Source organism: Nicotiana tomentosiformis, chromosome 1, assembly GCF_000390325.3.
Source record: "Nicotiana tomentosiformis chromosome 1, ASM39032v3, whole genome shotgun sequence".
Taxonomy (NCBI): Eukaryota; Viridiplantae; Streptophyta; class Magnoliopsida; order Solanales; family Solanaceae; genus Nicotiana; species Nicotiana tomentosiformis.
Genome location: NC_090812.1, coordinates 142,535,290 through 142,555,275, shown reverse-complemented (window position 1 = coordinate 142,555,275; position 19,986 = coordinate 142,535,290). Strand labels below are relative to the sequence as shown.

At 39.2% G+C, this 19,986-nt stretch overlaps 1 pseudogene; it reads left to right on the top strand.

Annotated features, from left to right (window-relative positions):
- The first annotated feature begins 10,123 nt into the window (after window positions 1-10,123).
- LOC104088491 (F-box protein CPR1-like) lies at window positions 10,124-11,908 on the top strand (annotated as a pseudogene).
- Window positions 11,909-19,986: the final 8,078 nt, after the last annotated feature.

Genomic DNA, 19,986 nt, shown 5'->3' with positions numbered 1-19,986 from the left:
GAAGAGTTCTTCTAGACCTCAAAAAGACAAGGATAAAGGTATATTTGAGAACAAAGAGGGATGTAACACCTTTAACCCAAAACCTTTTACACCTTCTAGTTCTATTCAATGTCATAAATGTAAAGGAAGGGGACATATGATGCATGAATGTCCAAGTAGAAGAAACATCATTCTTAGAGAATATGAGGATATGAGAGTGAAAAAAGTGAGGGAGAAGAAGAGAGAGATATGAGTAATGATGTTGATATAGAACTACCTAATGATGGCATGATTGTGGTAGTTAGGAGGATTATGACTATCAATTTGGGAAGCAATCGTGAAGAACAAAGGAAGAACATATTCCATACTAGGTGTGGGATAAAAGGAAAAACTTGTTCTATGGTCATTGATAGTGGTAGCTGTGCTAATGTGGTGAGTTCATAATTTGTGGAAAAATTGGGACTTGCATGCATGAAACGCCCTACTTTTATAGACTCCAATGATTAATTGATAGTGGTGAACTAAAGGTAAACAAACAATGCATGACTTCATTCAATGTTGGTAGATATGAGGATGATATTCGTTGTGACGTAGTCCCTATGCAAGCTTGTCATATCTTACTTGGTCGTCCTTGGCAGTATGATAGAAATATTTTTCATGATGGAAGAAAGAATAGATATTCTCTTGAGCTAAATGGCAGGAAATTTACTCTTGCACCTTTATCTCCTTCTCAAGTGTTTGAAGATCAAAAGAAATTAAGGGAAACAATGGAAAAACCAAGGGGAGGGATAAAAAGAGAGCTTGAGGAAAAAGAAAAGAAAGGAGGCCAAGAGTTAGAAAAAAAGAGAGACGGCCGAGAGAAAGAGAGAGAGGGCAGAAATTTGAGAGAAGAGATAAAAAGGGGCTTGAATGAAAAAATAGAAAGTCTTGGTGAGAGGAAAGAGGCTAAGGAAATAAAAAAAAAAAGAGTTTTTATATAAAAGACAAAGAGTGTTTAAATACAAGAAAATAGAGGTTACTTATAATACTACTTACGTACAAAGAAGCTTTGATTAATTCTGAGTTACTAACTTCTTCATTGTCAAGTAGTATTTCTTCTCTTTTGCAGGATTTTGAAGATGTTTTTCCTGAAGATATTCCTAATGGATTGCCACCTTTACGTGGCATTGAGCATCAAATTGATTTTTTGCTTGGATCATAAATCCCAAATAGGCATGCTTATAGGAGTAATTCAGAAGAGACAAAAGAGCTTCAAAGGCAAGTTTAGGAGCTGCTTGAGAAAGGCCTTGTGAGAGAGAGCATGAGCCCTTGCTCTGTTCCCGTCCTATTGGTACCCAAAAAGGATGGAACTTGGAGGATGTGCGTGGATTGTAGAGCAATCAACAAGATAACGGTAAAGTATCACCATCATATTCCTCATCTTGATGACATGTTGGATCAATTACATAGATCCAAAATCTTTTCTAAAATTGGTATAAGAAGTGGTTACCATCAGATTCGAATGAATCCTGGAGATGAATGGAAAACTGCTTTTAAGACCAAATATGGGCTTTATGAGTGGTTAGTTATGCCTTTTGGCTTGACTAATGCACCTAGCACTTTCATGAGATTAATGAATCATATCTTTAAGGATTTTGATAGAAAATTTGTTGTGGTGTACTTCGATTATATCTTGATCTTTTCTAACACTTTAGAAGAGCATGTAGAACACCTAAAAGAAGTTTTTGAAGTTCTTAGAAAGCAACTCTTATTTGCTAATCTTAAAAAGTGTACTTTTTTTGTGGATCGTGTGATTTTTTGGGGTTTTGTGGTTAGTTCTAAAGGAGCTGAGGTTGATGAAGAGGAAATTAAAGCAATAAAAAAATGGCCTAAACCTAAGAGTGTAACTGAAGTTAGGAGTTTTCATGCACTTGGCTAGTTTTTAGAGGAGGTTTGTGAGAGACTTTAGCACTATTGCTTCTCCTTTAACTGAAGTTACTAAAAAGGATAAGATTTTTACATGGGGAAAAGAACAAAATGATGCTTTTAACTTGGTGAACTAAAAATGTTATGTTCTGCTCCATTATTATAATTGCTTGATTTTTCTAAATTGTTTGAAATTGAATGTGATGCTTCTGGCAAAGGAATAGGTGTTGTTTTGATGCAAGATTCTAAACCTATTGCCTACTTTAGTGAGAAGTTGAGTGGAGCCACATTGAACTATTCCACTTATGACAAAGAGTTATATGCTTTGGTAAGGGCCTTAGCCACATTGCAATATTTCTTGTGGCCAAGAGAGCTTGTCATTAAAACTGACCATGAATCCTTGAAATACTTGAAGAGTCAAGGTAAGCTTAGTAGAAGGCATGCTAAGTGGGTTGAATTCATTGAAACCTTTCCTTATGTAATTTCTTACAAACAAAGGAAAGATAATGTTGTTGCGGATGCACTTTCAATAAGGTATGTCTTAGTTTCTACCTTGACTTCTAAATTGATGGGTTTTGATCAAATCAAGGGACTTTATACTAATGATGTTGATTTTGGCAGATTGTAAGTTGGGTTCTTTTGAGAGGTTTAACCTCCAAGATGGGTTTCTCTTTAAGGAAAATAAGCCGTGTATCCCTAATTGCTCTTTACGTGAAGTATTTGTAAGGGAAGCACATTGTGGAGGGCTTATGGGCCACTTTGGAGTCCCAAAGACACTAGACATACTTGCGGAACATTTCTTTTGGCCTGGAATGAGAAAAGATGTTGAAAGAATATGTGCACAGTGTTTGGAATGTAAATAAGCTAAATCTAAAGTGATACCACTTGGTCTTTACACACCATTACATGTTCCTACTTCACCTTGGATTGATATTTCTATGGATTTTGTGTTAGGTTTGCCTAGAACAAGGTATGGTAAGGATAGTATATATGTTGTGGTAGATAGGTTCTCCAAAATAGCTTATTTTATTCCTTGTTTAAAGACTAATGATGCTTCACATGTTACTGATCTTTTTGTAAAAGAAGTAGCCAAATTGCATGGTATGCCTAGAACTATTGTTAGTGATAGGGATGCTATGTTTTTGAGCCACTTTTGGCATATATTTTGGGGAAAGTTAGGCACTAAATTATTGTTTTCTACTTCTTGTCACCCACAAACTGATGGACAAACTGAAGTAGTTAATAGAACCTTAGGAAACATGGCGAGGGCTATTTTGAATGGTAAATTAACTTCTTGGGAAGCTCACTTACCTATGATTGAATTTGCTTACAATAGAACAATCCATTCTTCTACAGGTATGTCTCCTTTTGAGGTTGTTTATGGTTTTAATCCCTTTACTCCCATTGATTTATTATCATTACCTACTAATGATATTGTTAATCTTGATGATAGGGCAAAGGCTGAGACGATGAAAAACATTCATGAACAAACAAGGCTTGCAATTGAGAAGAAAAATGAGCAAACTACCTTGAGAAAGAATAAGGGTCGAAAATAAGTTATTTTTAAACTTGGAGATTTAGTTTGGGTTCACTTTAGAAAGGAGAGATCTCCCTCCAAAAGGAAGTCAAAGTTGCATCCTAGAGGAGATGGCCCATTTCAAGTCCTTGAAAGGATTGGAGACAATGCTTACACGTTGGACCTTCCTGGTGAGTTCCAAAAAAATGCTACATTCAATATTGCTAATTTGTCTTTGTTCGATGTAGGATCGAATTCGGGGACGAATTCTTTCCAAAAAGAGGGGAATGATAGCATCAAAGACAAGGAAAGAGTTTTGGAAGATCTAAGGCCATTTACAAGATCTCAAGCTAAAGAGTTGCAGACTAAGGTTGCTGGATTTCAATGGCAAATAAAGAAGCTTTTAATTGTAGAGGAAGAGCTCAAGCCCAAAGTAAATTAATTATCCAAGTTTTAAAATTATTTAGTGATCCAAATTGAAGTCCAAGAGGAGGAAGATTGGGCCACCAAATCAGCCCTTGAAGTCCACCAAAGGGGCTCAAAATGAGCTAAAAAGAGGTCCAAAAGGGGGTGTTTCAAAAGGAGCCCAATTGGAGTCCAAACCAATGGCCCAAACTAATAATTTTAAGGTCCCAATTTGCCCTAAAGGGATTTGGCCACCCCCACCTAATTGTAATGACTTTTCTTACTCCTTAACAACCACCCTACCTAATTGTAATGACTTTTTATGCCTTAGCAGCCACCTTACCTACTTTTAAGGACTTTTTATGCCTTAGCACGCCTATAAAAAGGAGTGCTTCTCATTCATTGAGACACTTCATTATTGATTAATTATATCATACTTTGAGAGTTCTTTTGAACCTTTATTACTTATGCTTTGAGATTTATCTTTCAACCTTTACTAGTTCACAGTTCAAGGTAGTAAGATTACTTCTCTATTGTGATATCTTTGATTCCTTTGTGGTATTCTTAGAAGACGATTAATACTAGTTATTAATTGTTGTCTCAAGTTACTCGTAAAGCGGTCAAGATCCGAATCTATTGTTTTGATTTGCTTTTAAGTAAAGGCATTTGATTTCTTCAATAAATCAAGACATTGTTGCTTTGATCTTGTCAAGGCTATAGAACTTGCGTTCTTGGAATTCTTTCCTTGAATTTTCCCATATCCTTTATTTTCTGCCCTTTAGTTCTAGTTGTTCAATTACTTATTGTTATTGCTTTTGTATTTACTTCTCAAATTCTTACTTAAGTTTGGATTCCTGACCTAGTCGTTATCAGTACCCGTGATCGAAAAGGAACTATTATTTAAGTCAGGTACATCATCGTGGGTGTGTACCCTCTTAACAAACGGTGCCTCGAACGTGAAGGGGTCTGGACTAGGCATCATTTTGAAGCCGCCCACGGGTAATACAATTAGACAAGCTATCAAAACTTCCAAGTTAACTAACAATGAGGCCGCGTATGAGGCCATGATTGCAGGTCTCGAGCTAGCTAAAGGTTTGGGAGCAGAAGTCATCGAGGCCAAATGTGACTCCCTGCTTGTGGTAAACCAAGTCAACAGAACCTTCGAGGTTCGAGAAGATGGAATGCAGAGATACTTGGAAAAACTATAGGTGACACTATATTGGTTTAAAGAATGGACCCTACATCATGTGCCTCGAGAACCAAACAGCGAGGCCGATGCCCTTGCAAATTTGGGGTCATCAGTCGAAGACGATGAGATTAGCTCGGGGACTTTCGTTCAACTTTCAAGATCAGTAATCGAAGAATGCCACGCCGAAATCAACTCCATAAGTCTGACCTAGGATTAGAGGAACAAATATATCGTGTACCTAAAGAACGGGAAGTTTCTATCGGATCCTAAGGAATCGAGGACTCTACATACGAAGGTCGCACGATTCACATTGGCCGAAGATGGAATACTATATATAAGGATGTTCGATGGACCACTGGCAATATGTTTGGGACCAGGAGATACCTACTACGTCCTACGAGATATCCACGAGGGCACCTGCGAAAATCATTCCGGTGCCGAATCATTGGTTCACAAAGTCATCGGAGCAGGATACTATTGGGCCGATATAGAAAAGCATACAAAAGAGTTTGTTCGAAAGTGTGACAAATGTCAAAGGTATGTGCCAATGATTCACCAACCCGGAGAGCAACTTGATCAGTCTTATCCCCATGGACATTTATGAAATGGGGAATGGATATCGTCGGCCCTCTACCATCGGCCCTAGGTAAAGCTAAATTTATTTTGTTTATGACTGACTATTTCTCTAATTGGTTGAAGCACAGGCTTTCGAGAAAATTAGAGAGAAAGAAGTCATAGACTTCATCTGGGACCACATTATATACAGATTCGGGATGTTTGCCGAGATCGTATGCGACAATGGAAACCAATTCATCGACAGCAAAGTGACAAAGTTTCTTGAAGATCACAAAATAAAAAGGATCCTGTCGGTGCCATATCATCCTAGTAGGAACGGACAGGCCGAATCGACAAACAAGACCATCAATCAAAATATAAAAAAAGATTGAACGACGTTAAGGGAAAATGGAGAAAAATATTGCCTAAAGTCCGGTGGGATCATATCGAACAATGTCAAAATCCAGTACGGGGGGAACACCGTTCTCTTTAGTATATGGCGCCGAAGCTCTAATCCCGGTTGAAGTCGGGCAACCTAGCGTCAGGTTTCGATATGCAATGGAAGAGTCAAATCACAAGGCTATGAATACAAGCCTCGAAGTGCTAGATGAAAAACGGGAAGCCGCCCTCGTTTGAATGGCCGCACAGAAACAGCGGATCGAAAGGTACTACAATTGAAGAGAAAATCTTTGACACTTTAAAATCGGGGACTTAGTTCTGAGGAAGGTCACCCTCAATACTCGAGACCCAAACGAAGGAAAACTTGGCTCGAACTGGGAGGGACCATATTAGGTCCTCGATATCATCGGAAAGGGATCCTACATACTTGGCACGATGAACGGCGAATAATTACCTAACAATTGGAACATATCACTCCTCAAATGATATTACTGCTAAGATACGACCTTCTCCATTTTCGTTTATATTTTATACTAACCATTTCCAGGTGTTTAATCGAAGACATCAAAGGATTCTTCAAACACAAAGTCATTAGGTCTGAAAGCACGCGCTACACTCTTTTTCCCTTAGACCGGTTTCTGTCCCAAATGGTTTTTTCTGGTGAGGTTTTTAACGAGGCAACCATTGTTCGTGCTAACATAGATCAATTAAACAGTATCCGTGGCTCCTTTACATTCAACCTCGAATACTGGGGGGCATCACCCTTGGATAGTTACAAAGAAAATACTTCGTGCCGATAGGGTCTCGATAGGTAAATTTTGCAAAGGACCAAACGGTCAAATGAACCGTGTCCACGTAGATTACTCGAGCCCTAATGGCAAAACATGTACGCATGTATAATATATTGAAAGAAGTATTTTTCCTTACCGGATGTTCCATGCCTCAGAGAAATTTATACTTCACAATTTTCTACTTATGATCTATTGTGGAAACCGGCTTAAGGGCCGATCACAACTGAACCTCAAACAATTTACCATATACTCGAGGACTGCCGTCCAAAAAATCGACATGATCGAATTACTAAACCTCAAAATCATAATACCTTAAAAAAGCAATCCTCAATTTTATAGGCCACGGCCACCCCACTCGGGGACTGACACTTCGAACGAGTTTGAAGTATAGCAGTGAAACAAGCCTAAGGGGAAAATCCCAAACTAAAGGCTACGGGCAAATTAACACGGTTCGGAGACGTTCGAATTCTGTTATAAAACAGGCCTTCAAATATTCTCATAACCGGTTAAAAAAGGGAACCCCCGGCTGAATTATTAAGGGTCTCAATAATATCGACCCTCAAAAAACCCTAAGGGGTATCTAATTATTCGAACTCTCGGACAATTTTGTGCTAAGGCATAACAAAGAAAAGTATTTCAATAATACCAATACTCGAAAAAACTAATGGGTACATGTTTATCTCGTGCTAAGGCATGACAAATTTTTATGTTTCAAGCCGAAAAAGGGGAAAAGCCATTATTTCGAGAAATCGTCCTTACTCAACTAAAACCTAAGGGTCACTCTACTTCATGTTTGATTAAGTACTCACTCGATTTTAAAGATTACACTGGTCCGACTTCGGTCTAGTTGCCTAAATCCCAAACTTGTGAGCAAAATCTCCATAAGGCATAAAGGCATGAATGAAATAGAAATTTCACGAGCAGGAAATAGAATAAAGACAAGTCGAAGAGAAAAAAGCTCTTTTATATATATATGAAGATATTTACAAAGACCGATCAGGGTCCCGCACAAAAAATCAAAAAAGAAAAAACCTAAGATTCCTAATTTTCCTCGGGGGCAACTTCTTCTCTATCGAGGTCCTCCCCATTCTCGGACCCGCTCTTGCTGCCATCATCATTATCATCATTGGAATAGGCCAGCGCTCTAGCATCAACTTCATGCTATTTAGCCTTTATTATCTCATCGGTAAGATCGAAACCTCGAGCGTGGATCTCCTCGAGGGTTTCCCTACGAGATTGTCATTTGGCGAGTTCAGCAATCCAATGTACTCGAGCTTTAGCTGTCTCGGCTGCCTCTCTAGCTTGGACTTGAGCGGCTTCAGCTCAGCCCGGTAGACGGCCACGATCGCCTCTGCCTCGGCCTTTGCCTTTTCGGCTTCAGATTTTGCCTTTGCAAGTTTGGAAGCCAACCGAGCCTCGAGCTCCTCTATTTTCTTTGCCTGAGCTGAGCTCTTATCCTTCATACCTCGAAGATGACTTTCGACCGATGACAATTGGGCTCGAGCAGCCTCTTTTTTCAGTAGCAAAGCGGTCCATACTTTATTTCCACCCCAAGGTCTCCGCCTTCATCATGTTGACCTCCTCGCAGAACTGCTCGATCCTCTCGATCTTCTGCTGTAGCTGTGAGATTGAAATGTTAGCTACCATTCCCGAATCGAGCCCATGAGCTTTTAAGATTTTCATTACCCACTCGATCAGGTCAGTATGATCTTGGTGAGCCTTGGCCAACTCAGCTCGGAGGTCCTTGATCTCCTCTTCTTTTTGCTCATTGAGAAGTTTAAGGGCGTTTCTCTCCTCCGTGAGCCCTCGGAGGTCGGCCTCACATTGGCTCAGCACTGCTCGGGACTTTGAAAACGCCTCCTGATAGATTGCCAAAGTCTATACGGCAAAAAGAAAGGAAATTAGATAGGAAGAGAAGGAATAAACTAAGTATGATATCGACAAAGGGAGTTGAGACTCACCCGATTCAAGGCTTGTTGAGCCTTATTGAAGAGACTTGATGCTTTACTCAGGTCGGTAGCATCCTCGACCCCGATAAAGTAACCACGGAAGGGGTCCTCCCCTCCATGGGCCCCATCTACTTCGGGAGTCCTCGTAGCTTGGGCCTCTGGAATTGCCTCCTCGGAAAGCGCAGGGAGAATCGGCAAGTCTCCATTATCTATTTCCCCAAGTGAGCCACTTGGGGCATTCTCCTCGGTGCGAAGGACCTCGGAGCCAACCCCTTCAGACATACCCGCCTTTTGCTCATCTCGACGGGAGGCATCTTCGATCTTGGACGACTCGGGGACTTTGCTCGAGTGCTTTTCCAAGACCCCCTCGGCTCAAGGCAGAATATCCTCAACTACCACCGACTCAGCGGCCTTTGGGGCCTTGATGGTTTTCTTCACTCGGGCCACTAGTTCCAAGCCATCATCTTCATCTTCTTCTTCTTCCTTCCTTAGCCATTGAATCACATCGGGAAACACACGGGGCATCCAAGAGACCGCTACATCATGGAAAAGACATCAATAAGAAAATACAAAGGAACAAATAATACATTGAAGCTAGCAGTGAGACAGTACTTATGATTCATGTTCCATTTCTCGGGAAATGGCATCTTCTCGGATAGGATTAGGTCAGATGTCCTCACTCTAACGAACCGGCCCATCCAGCCTCGATCCTCATCCTCGCCTATGCTCGAGATCAGCACTTTGGTAGCCCGACGTTGGAGTTTTATTAACCCGCCTCGATAAAGGCGGGGGCTATACAATCTGATAAGGTGATCGAGGGTGAAAGGGAGCCCCTCGAATTTTCTCACGAAGAATTGGAGTAGAATAACAATTCGCCAAAAGTAAGGATGGATTTTGCCTAGGGTTATTTGGTATTGACTCTAAAAATCAACAATGACGGGGTCGAGGGGCCCCAGCGTGAAGGGGTAAGTGTAAACACTTAGAAACCCTTCCACATGGGTGGTGATGTCTTCTTCGGAGGTCAGGATTACCACCTCTTTTCCCTCCCAATTGTAGTCTTTCTTTACCTTCTTGAGGTATCCCTCAGTTATCAAGCATATATACCTCGACATTGGCTCGCATCGACCAGGAATCGACGAGGCTTTATCGGTCTTGAAATTGAAGTTTAGCGCGCACCCCATAGGAATACATTCCTCAAGACGGGGTTCCACCGGCGTTTTCCCGCTGGCCGGTTGAGAAAGTAAAGCAGCTTCTTTTTGTGGTAACGTTTTCGATGTTTTTGCCATTTTATTGTGAGTTTGGAGAAAAGGAAGATAATAGGACTTGACGTTTGAGAAAGGATTAACAGCAAAACCTGAAGATTTGTAGAAGGGAAGAACTTAAGAGATGTAAAAGCTTTGGAGATTAGAAGGAAGTGAAAGTAAAGTTTGTATCAATGGGAAAGAGGTCATTAATGACTTGGGAAACTGTACCGACGGGACGTTTCGGTCACTCCTGGCGCTTACGTCACGAGGATGACGTCATGACTGGTCGAGGTAGAAAGTTGAAGGCTCAATTCGTTTCTTGTCCTTACACTCCAAAAAATAAGGGGACTATATATATACGGGTAAAACCGGGCCCACCCGATTTTACTATTTGACCGACACCGAGAGGTTGCATCGAAGGACGACCTCGTAACGGAACAGATTAAATCACGAGGATAAGGTATCAAGTTCAGAATCGAGGTACCTGTCGAGATCGAGGCTAGTAGCGATCGAAGCCAAATGAGACAGACATCGAGCAAGATCGAAGATAACACAATAATAGAAAGGCGATATATCCATGACTGGTCGAGAATCATGGCGTAAATCTCGGAACGGATCAAATCAGAAATGGTTAATTAACTAATCATGAGACTTTCTTCTTTAATTAGAATTATACCATAAGTTGAATTCCTCTACTATATAAAGAGGGAGGGGGAGGGAGGGTTCTAATCATTTGTAACGGACATTGTTAACAGATATCAAAGCAATATAATTCTCTCTCGTTTATACTATTGTTCATCAGCTTGTTATATTTTAATTGTTCTTGCATCAATCAGTTGGAGGGTATCCAAACTCGAGGGTTGAGTTCCATTCTAATATCGGTTTGCTTTACTTTATAGTTCATTTATGTTATTAATCTTCATATTTATCAATTGGTATTAAGCGAAATCACGTGCTCTTAGAAACACATTATAAGTTCAATTGTTATCCAATTTTAAGGGTAAACACATCGTCTTATTGAATCCACCTACTAGAGATTATAGGCTGGTCCCACCAAGCCCTTTTGTTTGCCCTCGTGGTTTCTATCGTTCTATTGGTGGTGTTGGGTTTGGCTATGACTCTGTTCAGAAGAAATACAAGGTAGTTAGAATTTCAGAAGTTTACGGGGATCCTCTATTCAATGATCCTAGTGTGGTGGAGTGGAAAGGATAGGTTTATGATTCGAGCACTGATTCATGGAGAGAACTTGCTTATGTGGATCAAGAGTTGCCCTGGCCTTATACGTTCCCCTTCTCAGAGATGTTTTTCAAAGGAACTTTTCATTGGTATGCCCACAGAAACATGGTGGTAATTCTTTGTTTTGATATCAGCACTGAAGTTTTTCGCACGATGGAAGTGCCTGAAACTTGTGCTTCGTATGACCAGAAGTGTTATAGCCTCGTAGTCTTAGATGAGTATCTAACATTTATTTGTTACCCTGACCCACGGAGGGAAAGTAGTCTAGTACAAGAAACGATTGACATTTGGATAATGGAGGAGTACAGTGTAAACGAGTCTTGGATTAAGAAATATACAATTAGAGCTGCTCCTATTGAATCCCCATTGGCAGTTTGGAAGGATCGTCTATTGCTTCTTCAAGACAAAAGTGGACTTCTGATTTCAAATGATCTTAATTATGATGCAGTCAATGAGTTCAAATTAGATGGTTATCCTGGAAGTTTGAGAGTTATCGTTTACAAGGAAAGCTTGATTCCAATTCCTACAGGTAGCACACAAGTTCAAAGTTTTAGTGAAGGTATAACTCCTTAAGGAATTACACCTGCTTTTGAGAAACTGTTCATGAACATATGAACCATTAGATCTTGTTGTGGCAAGCAGCTTGTTTTATGAATTTTCCAGTTATTGGAAATTGCTTGCCATGTCAACGTACAGATTTCTTTGCCTTGCAAATTTAATGAAAGCCAGTTATTAGTTCTCTTTCAATTTATATTCTTTCTCAAGTCTGTTAATTTAATTGACTATATTTATAAGTTGCAATGACAATCACTCTTATATTGCATAAACTGGATACTTTTCGGTTCTCTAAGCTCTTAAAGGAAAAGTGATCTTTTGGTTGTGACAGCCTTTTGTTTAAATCAAGTCATAATATAAAGTAATGTAAAATTCGTACACTGTTCTGTCTCTTCTGCATGTTTTAATCTATTCACTTATAAATTATTTCGTTATTTAAAAATGCTACAATTATCAGATCTGATATTATATGCATTTGTTATATAACGCATTCTGGTTTATTTTGTGATGCCTGCGGAGAAACATATTTGTTTGGTGATGAATAAGTGCATACATGAAGCACAAATTTAGAAGCAACCAAAAACCGATTCCGTACCCATTAGGGTTTTCGAGGGTCGATATTATCGAGACCCTTAGTAATTAAGCCGAGGGTAGCCTTTTTAACCGGTTTATGAAAATATTCGAAGGCCTATTTTATAACGGAAATCGAACGTCTCCGAACCATGTTAATTTGGCCGTAGCCTTTAGCTTGGGATTCGCCTTTTGGGCTTGTTTCCCTGTTATACTTCGAGATTGATCGAAGTATCAGTCCCCGGATGGGGTGGCCGTGGCCTATAAAATCGAGGGTTGCTTTTTTAAGGTCTTACGATCTCGAGGTTTTAGTAATTCGATCATGTCGAATTTTTAGATGGCAGTCCCTGAGTGCGGGGTCAGTTGTTCGAACTATAGTTGTGACCGACCCTTAAGCGAGTTTCCACAATAGATCACAAGCACGACATTATAAAGTAAAAATTCTCTAAGGCATGAAATATCTGGCAAGGAAAAATACTTTTTTCAATATATTAACATGATTACATGTTTTCCATTAGGTCTCGAGTAATCTACATGGGCATGGTTCGATCGACCGTTTGACGCTTACAAAATTTACCTATCGAAACCCTGTCGTGAAGTATTTTCCATGTAACTATCCGAGAGTGATGCCCTCCAGTATTCAAGGTTGATTGTAAAGGAGCCTCGGATACTATTGAATTGCTCTAAATTAGCATGAATAATGGTTGCCTCATTAAAAAACTCGCCGGAAAAACCCATTTGGGAAAAAACCGGTCTAAGGGAAAAACAGTGCAACGCGTGCTTTCACACCTAAGCGCTTTGTGTTTGAAGAATCCTTTGATGTTTTCGATTAAACACCTGCAAATGGTTAGAATAAAATATAAACAAAAATGGAGAAGGACGTACCTTAGCAGTAATATCGTTTGAGGAGTGATATGTGCCAATTGTTTGGTAATTGTTCACCGTTCATCGGGCTAAGTCTGTAGGATCCTTTTCCGATGATATCGAGGACCTGATACGGTCCCTCCCAGTTCGGGGCAAGTTTTCCTTTATTTGAGTCTCAAGTATTGAGGGTGACCTTCCTCAGAACCAAGTCCCCGATTTTAAAGTGTCGAATATTGGCTCTTCGATTGTAGTACCTTTCGATCTGATGTTTCTGGGCGGCCATTCGAACGAGGGCGGCTTCTCGTTTTTCATCTAGCAATTCGAGGCTTGTACTCATAGCCTCGTGATTTGACTCTTTCGTTGCATATCGAAACCTGATGCTAGGTTCCCCGACTTTAACGGGATCAGAGCTTCGGCGCCATATACTAAAGAGAACGGTGTTTTTCCCGCACTGGATTTTGACATTGTTCGATATTCCCAAAGGACTTCGGGCATTATTTCTCTCCATTTTCACTTAGCGTCGTTCAATCTTTTCTTTAGATTTTGAACGATGGTCTTATTTGTCGATTCGGCCTGTCCATTCCCACTAGGATGATATGGCGTCGACAAGATCCTTTTTATTTTTTGATCTTCGAGAAACTTTTTCACTTTACTGTCGACGAATTGCTTTCCATTTTCGCATACGATCTCGGCAGGCATCCTGAATCGGCATATAATGTGGTCCCAGATGAAGTCTGTGACTTCTTTCTCTCTAATTTTTTCGAAAGCTTGTGTTTTAACCCACTTAGAGAAATAGTCAGTTATAAACAAAATAAATTTAGCTTTACCTGGGGACGATGGTAGATGGCCGACGATATCCATTCCCCATTTCATGAATGGCCATGGGGATAAGACTGAGTGGAGTTGCTCTCCGGGTTGGTGAATCATCGGCACATACCTTTGACGTAGATTCGTCAGTTTTTCATATATAGTGTTCATTGAACATCCTTCTATATAGTGTTCCATCTTCGGCCAATGTGAATCGTGCGGACTTCGTACGTAGAGTCCTCGATTCCTTAGGATCCGATGGAAGCTTCCCGTTCTTCAGGTACTCGATATATTTGTTCCTCCAATCCAAGGTCAGACTTGTGGAGTTGATTTCGGCGTGGCCTTCTTCGATTACTGAGTTTAAAAGTTGAACGACAGTTCCCGAGCTAATCTCGCCGTCTTCGACTGATGAACCCAAATTTGCAAGGGCTTCGGCCTCGCTGTTTTGTTCTCGAGGCACATGCTGTAGGGTCCATTCTTTAAACCGATGTAGAGTCACATGTATATTGTCCAAATACCTTACATTCGATCCTCACGAACCTCGAAGGTTCTGTTGACTTGGTTTACCACAAGCAGGGAGTCACATTTGGCCTCGATGACCTCTGCTCCCAAACCTTTAGCTAGCTCGAGACCTGCAATCATTGCCTCATAATCGATCTCATTGTTAGTTAACTTGGAAGTTTTGATAGCTTGTCTAATTGTATTACCCGTGGGCGGCTTCAAAACGATGCCTAGCCCTGACCCCTTCACGTTCGAGGCGCCATTTGTGAAGAGGATCCACACCCCCGATGATGTACCCGATTTTAATAATAGTTCCTTTTCGACCACGGGTACTGATAACGACTAGGTCGGGTGAAGGATTTCGCGATCGCATGAAAGCGAGTTATTAGTTCTCTTTCAATTTATATTCTTTCTCAAGTCTGTTAATTTAATTGACTATATTTATAAGTTGCAATGACAATCACTCTTATATTGCATAAACTGGATACAATTCAGCTCTCTAAGCTCTTAAAGGAAAAGTGATCTTTTGGTTGTGACAGCCTTTTGTTTAAATCAAGTTATAATATAGAGTAATGTAAAATTCGTACATTGTTCTGTCTCTTCTGCATGTTTTAATCTATTCACTTATAAATTATTTCGTTATTTAAAAATGCTACAGTTATCAGATCTGATATTATATGCATTTGTTAAATAACGCATCCTGGTTTATTTTGTGATGCCTGCGGAGAAACGTATTTGTTTGGTGATGAATAAGTGCATACATGAAGCACAAATTTAGAACCAACCAAAAACCGATAGGAAAATTAAAAACTATTGAAAATAATGGTGTGCCTTTAGAAATTTCTAAATCTTCCAGCCTAGCCAAAGATTTTCCAGTTCTTTGAAGTTTTACTCCTTTTTATTTGTATTTTTACTTTTATAATCCTTTCACACTATTATTTTTGAAATGCTGTTGATGAGTAATGAGTTGTTGCAGTCCCATAAGCTATAGTCGAAAGAGTAGTTTATTTCTTTTTATTTAATTTCTGAAGTAGATGTTACCATATCCTCATAATCTTTTTCTCTTGTTGCACAAGGATGATCAACTTTTAAAAAAAATATCCTATGCTGTACTAAAAGTTTTTCAGTTCCCTTTAACGATTCAATTGGTTGTTTTGAGTTCTAGAGCCTTATTTCCTTATTTGCTGCTTTTCGTAGGTCATTTTAATATTTTATAAATTGCGGGGATGGGTGATTCGAGTTCCGAGACGTTCAGGAGTGATTTGGGATGCTTAGTTCCTAACAAGAGACTTAAGGTTTGGAAGAGTTGACCAAGGTCAACATTTTGGGTTAATAGTCTTAGATTGGTAACATGAAGGTTCTAATAGGTTCATATGGTGATTTTGAACTTGTGCGTATGTTCCCATCGGGTCTCGAATGACCCGGGGCTAATTCAACACTTCTAATCGAAAGTTGGAATTTTGAACTTAAGAAAGTGTTAAGACCCCAAAATCTCACCTAAGGTAGTCGTGACTAGTCTCTAAGACAAGGTACCCTTAATATTCATTGATAGCTTAACAGAAATAACAAACTAAGATAACAAAATAAATCGATAAAGAAAACTCATAATAACTCCAAAGCGGAACATCAGTAATAAGATCCCCAAAACAAGTGGAACTGGGTCATAAGCTCTAAAGAAGGTACTAAAATCTCTAATACAACAATGTTTGATAATAGGATAAAAAGTAGTAAGGAAAATAATTGAAGGTGACTCCGAGGCCTTTGAGCGTCGATTAGGTATACTTTGAAGTCTTCAAAAATAACTGTATGATCACTGGCGTTCTGCACGAGCAGATGTACATGGATCTGCACAAAAAATATTTTCAGAATCACAGTATCAGTACACCACAACGTTACCCAGTAAGTATCAAGCCTAACCTCGATAGAGTAGTGATGAGGCCAGGTCAAGATACCTACTCGGCTAAGAAAACTAAACAGAGTATTGTATAGCCTAATAATGGAAAGAGAGGAAATGAATAACAATAAGGCAGTACAATAATATAAGCTAATAACGGGATTTAAGGTAATAAAGACTACAAGAAACGAACACATGATGAAAATAACAAGTAATAAAATACGGACAAATCCAAGTAAGACAAGGAAGGAAACAACAAGATCTGTTCAATCAACTAGTCTTTTTGACATAGAATGTACAACAAGAATCACAACCAAGGTACCACACCTCATAACTTCATTAAATCACAATCACAATTTTTCCTTATGTCGCCGCGTGAGCCTTACATTTAGATATTTATTTGAATTATTTTTTTCCAAATAGCTACAAGTGCTTTAGCCCCCTTATGCCGTCGTGTAGCTTGAAGTAATTCCCTTACTAGCAACACACACATAAATCCCACCTTATGTCACCACATGCACATTAACCTCTATCCTTATACCGCCACATGCACATCAATATCACAATACAATAACAACTCGCACCATACATGCCTATATGCCACAACTTGCAAAAATTAACAATACCAGTATCACCACAATATATAGCCCACAGCTCAACCACAATGTGTACAAGTATCTCAATAATAACAAAAATGAATGAGAATTACTCAACAAGAAAAAAATATCTCAATAATCAACAACTTAAACTTTAATGTGATAGTATCTTTCAAAACTTCAACTTCAATAGCTCAAACTGAAGGTAATCCACGAAAAGAGAACTTTCAATTCAATTGTATAACATTAGCTTAACAATAAAAAAGATTGTATGAATTAGCAACTACGTCTAAATGCATGGGGATAATTCAACGTGAAGAGGTATCATGAAATAAAAACTTCAAACAAGATGACTCGACAAATAAAAAGGTACATGACAACAAGAGAAATAACAGCATCAATTAAGGCATGTAAGAGCATGTTTGACAATAAAAGATAGAACATGTGATAATAACATCAAGTAAATCATGTAAAAACAATTTAACAAAGGAAGATATAGCATGATACGACAATTTCCAATTTAATGCATGAAAGAGCGTAAGAGTCTAAACCGGTCAAATACTACATATAAGCCTGTGTGCACACTCCTCACCTTGTGTACACGCCTTCGACATAACTCAAATAGTGCAATCAACCCTAACCTAAGGGGTGGTTTTCCCCACACAAAGCTAAGCAAGTTACTTACCTCAAACAAGACAAATCAATCCCCTAATAAGTCTTTACCGCGTAAATCCAACTCCGGACGGCTAGAATCTAGCCAAAATAACTGAATACCATAAATGCAAGCCATAGGTAGCAATTCCAGAAAATAAAGTTTCAATCTTTAAAAAAATCATAAAGTTAACACAAAAATTCAACCCCAGACTCGCACCTTGGAACCCGATCAAACTTACTAATTTTGAACCCATTCCGAGATGAGTCCAACCATACTTTAATTAAACTAAAACTTACAAGATCACTATAAGATCACTAGCGTCCGGCATGAGCAGATATACCTGGATCTGCACAAAAATATTCAGAAGCGTAGTATGCGTACATCACAATGGTACCCTATAAGTATTAAGCCTAACCTCTGTAGAGTAGTGACGAGGCCAGGTCAAGATACCTCTAGGATAAGAAAACTGAAGAAAGTATAGTATAGCCTAATAATGGAAAGAGAGGAAATGAATCACTATAAGGCAGTACAATAATGTAAGCTAACAACGAGATTTAATGCACTAAAGACAACAAGAAACGAACACATGATGAAAACAACAAGTAATAAATTATAGACAAATACAAGTAACACAAGGAAGGAAATAACAAGAACTGTTCAATCAACAAGCCTTTTTAACATAGAATGTACAATAAGAATCACAACCGAGGTACCACACCTCAAAACTTCATTTCACAAATCATAATCACAATCTTTTCTTATATCGCCGCGTGAGCCTTACATTAAGATTTATTTTTGAAAGTATTTTTCCCAAAATAGCTACACGCACTTTAGGGCCGTTATGTCGCCGCGTGGCTTCAAGAAATTCCCTTACTAGCAACACGCACATAAATCCCACTTTATGTCCCTGCATGCACACCAACCTCTATCCTTATACCACCGCATGTGCATCAATATCACAACACAATAACACCTCGCACCAGACGTTCCCAAATGCCACAACTTCCCAAAATCAACAATACCAATATCACCACAACATATTACTGACGGCTCAGCCACAATGTGTACAAGAATCTCAATAATAACAAAAATGAATGAGAATTACTCAACAAGGAAAAGACATCTCAATAATCAGCAACTTCAACCTAAATGTGATAATAGCTTTCATAACTTCAACTTCAATAGCTCAAATTGAAGGTATTTCACATAAACACAACTTCCAATTCAATTGTATAACATAATCTTAATAATGAAAAAGATAGAATAAATTAGCAACTATGTCTAAGTGCATAAGGATAATTCAATGCGAAGAGGCATCATGAAATAACAACTTTAGATAAGAATGACTCAACAAATAAAGAGGCACATGACAATAAGAGAGATAACAACATCAATTAAGGCATATAAGAGCATGTTTGACAATAAAAGATAGAATATGTGATAATAACATCAAGTAAAGCATGTAAAAACAAAATTAACAATGTAAGATATAACATGATACGAATATTTCCAATTAAATGCATGAAAGAGACTAACCCGTGTGTAAGCCTCATGTACAAACTCGTGTACACATTTGTCACCTCGTGCTGCGTCCAACCATACTAAAATTATCCAATTTCGACCTCAAATGGACCTTCAAATCCTCAGTTCATGGTTTGGGAAAGTTTATACAAAAATCCACAATTTCTCCAACTCAAACCACTAATTAAATGATAAAAACTAAGATAGAATCATGAATAATAAACAAATCCAAGTCAAAAACTCTTACCCCGATCCAAACCTTGAAAATCCCCTCCAAAATAGCCCAAAACCAAACTCTCTAACTCAAAAAGTGGGAAATGAGATAAAACCCTCGATCACACCCTTTTTCTGCCCAAGCATCTGCGACTTCGCACTATGGAAAATCCATCGCAATTGCGGCTTTCACTTAAGGCACAGCAACTTCCGATTCCACGGAATAAATAGCACACTTGCTCTTGCGCTTCTAAAAAAAAGGGTGCATCTGCTCTCCCGCATTTGTGCAAAGGTCACCGTACCTGCAGCCCCTTACCTACAGTCCAATTCTGCATCTACTGAGCATAGTCCGCTCCTGCGATTGTGCACCTGCACTATATTGTGCTCACATGTGAACCCAGCTTCCCTAGCCCAAACTCGCCTCTGCGGACAATGGACCGCTTGTGCGGCGCCGCACCTGCGGCCATACCATCACAGGTGTGATTGCATTAGTTCTCAGCATGCATAAAAGATCCTCCAAGTCAAAAATGAATCCGGATTCAATCCGAATCACTCTTGGGGCCCCTAGGACCCCGTCCGAACATACTATAAAGTTCCAAAACACAACACGAACCTACTCGTGGCCTTAAATCACATTAAACA